Here is a 5,190-nt window from a genome sequence, read left to right as displayed (position 1 = left end):
ATTTTCATGAATATATGTGAGTTCTTGATCCTATCTTGCAAGTCTATAGTCACCTATTATGTGTTATGATCTGTTAACCCCGAAGTGATAATAATCGGGACCATTACCGATGATGACCGTAGTTTGAGGAGTTCATGTATTCACTATGTGTTAATGCTTTGGTCCGGTATTCTATTAAAAGGAGGCCTTAATATCCCTTAGTTTCCAATAGGACCCCGCTGCCACGGGAGGGTAAGACAAAAGATGTCATGCAAGTTCTTTTCCATAAGCACATATGACTATATTCGGAATACATGCTTACATTACATTGATGAACCGGAGCTAGTTCTGTGTCACCCTATGTTATAACTGTTGCATGATCGATCGCATCCGACATAATTCTCCATCACCGATCCAATGCCTACGAGCTTTTCATATATTGTTCTTCGCTTATTTACTTTTCCGTTGCTACTGTTACAATCACTATAAAACCAAAAATATTACTTTTGCTACCGTTGCCACTACTATCATATTACTTTGCTACTAAATACTTGCTGCAGATATTAAGTTCCCACTTGTGGTTGAATTGACAACTCAGCTGCTAATACTTGAGAATATTCTTTGGCTCCCCTTGTGTCGAATCAATAAATTTGGGTTAAATACTCTACCCTCGAAAACTGTTGCGATCCCCTATACTTGTGGGTTATCAAGACTATTTTCTGGCATAGTTGCCGGGGAGCATAGCTCTATTCTTTGAGTCACTTGGGATTTATATCTGCTTATCACTATGAAGAACTTGAAAGATCAAATAACCAAGATTTTTCGCTCAAATACGAGGGGAGGTAAGGAACTGCCATCTAGCCCTGCACTTGATTCACCTTCTGTTTTGAGTAAATTTGCGACACCTATACCTTCTATTCATTTTGATATGTCGCATGTTATTGATGATGCCACTTCTGCTTTGCATGATACTTATGATGAAACTACTTCTATGCTTGATACTACTATGCCACTAGGTGAATTTCTTGATGAACAACTTGCTAGGGTTAGAGAGAATGAAATTATTGAAACTGATAATATTGATGAAAGTGATGATGAAGATTCTCCCCCTAGATATGAATTGCCTGTTGTACCCGAGGGTTATGTTATGGATGAAGAAACTGCTAGAGGCTTTCTTGCTTGCAATGATAGATCTAATCTTAAGAAATTATTAGCTAAGCTTAAAGAAAAGTCTTTGAATGCTAGAATGAAATACAACCCTGCTTTTGCTACTTCACCTATCTTTATTACCGATAAGGATTATGATTTCTCTGCCAATCTTGAGATAATTACTTTGGTTGAATCTGATCCTTTTTATGGCTATGAATCTGAAACTGTTATGGCACATCTTACTAAATTAAATGATATAGCCACCTTGTTCACTAATGATGAGAAAACTCGCTATTACTTTATCCTTAAGTTGTTTCCGTTCTCATTAAAGGGTGGTGCTAAGACATGGTTTAATTCTCTTGATCCTAGTTGTGTGCGTAGTCCCCAGGATATGATTTATTACTTCTCTGCTAAATATTTCCCCGCTCATAAGAAACAAGTTGCCTTAAGGGAAATATATAGTTTTGTGCAAATTGAAGAAGAGAGTCTCCCACAAGCTTGGGGGAGGATTCTCCGATTACTTAATGCTTTTCCTAATCATCCTCTTAAGAAAAATGAAATACTTGATATCTTTTATAATGGACTAACCGATACTTCCAGAGACCACCTGGATAGTTGTGCTGGTTGTGTTTTCAGGGAAAGAACTGTTGATCAAGCTGAATTGCTATTGAATAATATGTTGACTAATGAAAATAATTGGACACTTCCTGAACCAACTCCTAAGCCAACTCCGAAGAAAAGGGGTATTCTATTTCTCAGTCCTGAAGATATGCAAGAGGCAAAGAAATCTATGAAATAAAAAGGTATTAAAGCTGAAGATGTTAAGAATTTACCACCTATTGAAGGAATACATTGTCTTGATAACCCGAAACAGGTAGTAAAGGTAAATTCTCTCTATAGATTTCATAAATGCGAAATCCCATTTACTAAGTTTGCCAGCCAATGCTTGGATGAGTTTGATGACTTTATGGTTAAGCAAGAAAACTTCAATGCTGATGTTGGTAGACAATTGAAACACAATGCTGATACGCTTGAACACTTGAGTGATTATATGGCTAATGTTAAAGGTGAACTTAAACTTATTAGTAAACATGCTTCTATGGTTACCACTCAAGTAGAACAAGTACTTAAAGCTCAGAATGATTTTCTCAATGAATTAAATAATAAGAAGAATGATAATGCTGTTAGAGTTATGACCAGAGGGGGTAAAATGACTCAGGAACATTTGTATCCCGAGGGCCACCCCAAGAGAATTGAGCAAGATTCTCAGAGAACTAATATAGATGCACCTAGTCCTTCTAAAAGGAAGAAAAAGAAAAATGATAGGACTTTGCATGCCTCTAGTGAACCTGTTGTTGACACACCTAAGAATCCCAATGATATTTCTATTTCTGATGCTGAAACACAATCTAGTAATGAACATGAAACTAGTGATAATGTTAATGATGATGTTCATGTTGATGCTCAACCTAGCAATGATAATGATGTAGAAATTGAACCTGTTGTTGATCTTGATAACCCACAATCAAAGAATCAACATTATGATAAGAGAGACTTTGTTGCTAGGAAGCACGGTAAAGAAAGAGAACCATGGGTTCAGAAACCCATGCCTTTTCCTCCTAAACCATCCAAGAAAAAGGATGATGAGGATTTTGAGCGCTTTGCTGAAACGATTAGACCTATCTTTTTGCGTATGTGTTTGACTGATATGCTTAAAATGAACCTCGCAAATATGAATATAAAGACTTTCTTGCTAGTATAATTGTGGGGGAATCTAGGAAAATCACGCAAGCTACCATAGGGAGCATTCATTTTCCTGCAATACATTATTTTGCTCTCTTCATAGGTAGATGCATAAATGGTAAAGATGAAGCATGTCACATGTGTGTTCCAGATCTTAGTGTTCTCAAGAGTATTGTATTAGGAGATAGACAATATAACTTCGGGGCCATTGTTGCACGTAGGTTGCATAATAATAGTATTGATGGAGATTTCTTTGGTGGAATTTATGCAACCCGTTTAGCTGATTTTATTGAGATACCCATACGTGGAGATGATATTGAGTTGACTCCTGCTTATTTAGATTATAATGCCATGGTTCGTCATCAGTTTGTTGAGGGGAACAATCAGTTCCTCCAGTACTGACTAATCTTCGACAAACGACGCACCTATCATGTCGCTCTCCCTGCTCCTGCTTTCTTTGACTTTCAGGCAAAAGGGAGATGTGTTATAACCAGGGAGGAGGTGACCGAGTACGAGAGGAGGGCGGAGGCAGCTCGCCTCCAAGGTGCAGCTCATCAGGCGATTGCCGCTGCATCTCAGTACGACCCTAGCTACAACTTTGATCCATGGGCATAAACCAACTCAGGCCAAAAGCCTAAGCTTGGGGGAGTACGTATCTCTCACCGACATTACATTCATGTTCACACACTCATGCCAATTGTCGGTGCTCATACTTTTTCATTGTATCATCCATGCTAGTTTATCTTCTTTTAAGGCTTTCTTCTTGTGTGTTCGAAAAACCTTAAGAAAAACAGAAAAAATAGTTGTAGCTTTTAGTTAGTTTACTTTCCATGCCTGTAGTAGTAGTAATTAAAAGAAAACCCAAAAAGATTTATCGTTCTTCTTTTGCCTGTTGGGAGCTTTCCCGTATAAATAGTTTTATTTCATTCCTTTGGGGTCGAGAGGAGAAGACCATGATGAAAATATTGAGTGGCTCTTATATGCATTATTGTTGATCTTTCAAAGAGCCCATGTTACCTTGTCTTCTCTCTTGAATTGAATACTTGCAGATTCCATCTTAGTCCAATGCACGTGCATTATTATTATTTTCCACACCGTTCGGTCGTGCAAGTGAAAGACAATAATGATGATTATGTGATGAACTGATTGAGATGAGAAAAGATGGTATAAATTCGACCTCTCTTGTTTTTGTAAATATGATTAGTTCATCGTTCCTGATTCAGCCTATTATGAAAGAAACATGTTTGCAATGACAATTAGGGATTATAGTTGCTTATGACATGCTTAATTTGCTAGGAGTTTATAATGGTTTACCTTGCGTGCCAATATGCTATTAAAATGGTTGTGATGTGGTATGATGGGGTGGTATCCTCCTTTGAACAATTCGAGTGGCTTGACTTGGCACATGTTCACGCATGTAGTTGAATCAAAATCAACATAGCCTCTATGATATTTATGTTCATGGTGCATTATATCCTACTCATGCTTGCATTTGGTGTTGATTAATTTTAATGCATGTTCATGACTGTTGTCGCTCTCTAGCTGGTCGCTTCCCAGTCTCTTTCTAGCCTTCACTTGTACTAAGCGGGAATACTGCTTGTGCATCCAATTCCATAAACCCCAAAGTTATTCCATATGAGTCCACCATACCTTCCTATATACGGTATCTACCTGCCGTTCCAAGTAAATTTGTATGTGCCAAACTCTAGACCTTCAAATAAACATTCTGTTTTGTATGCTCGAATAGCTCATGTATCAACTAGGGTTGTCTGTTGGGGAACATAGTAATTTCAAAAAAAAATCCTACGCACACGCTAGATCATGGTGATGCATAGAAACGAGAGGGGAGAGTGTTGTCTACGTACCCTCGTAGACCGAAAATGGAAGCGTTATCACAACGCGGTTGATGTAGTCGTACGTCTTCACAGCCCGACCGATCAAGCACCGAAACTACGGCACCTCCGAGTACTAGCACACGTTCAGCTCGATGACGATCCCCGGACTCCGATCCAGCAGAATGTCGGGGAAGAGTTCCGTCAGCATGACGGCGTGGTGACCATCTTGATGTTCTACTGTCATAGGGCTTCGCCTAAGCACCACTATAATATTATCGAGGACTATGGTGGAGGGGGGCACCGCACACGGCTAAGAGATCAATGATCAACTGTTGTGTCTATGGGGTGCCCCCTGCCCCCGTATATAAAGGAGCAAGGGGGAGGAGGTGCGGCCAGGCAAGGGGCGCGCCAGGAGGAGTGCTACTCCCACCGGGAGTAGGACTCCCCCCCTTTCCATGTTGGACTAGGACTTGGGGGGCGGAAG

Source organism: Triticum dicoccoides, chromosome 1A, assembly GCF_002162155.2.
Source record: "Triticum dicoccoides isolate Atlit2015 ecotype Zavitan chromosome 1A, WEW_v2.0, whole genome shotgun sequence".
NCBI classification, from domain to species: Eukaryota; Viridiplantae; Streptophyta; class Magnoliopsida; order Poales; family Poaceae; genus Triticum; species Triticum dicoccoides.
The sequence above is the reverse complement of the archived record's forward strand: the minus strand, read 5'-3'. Positions refer to the sequence as shown.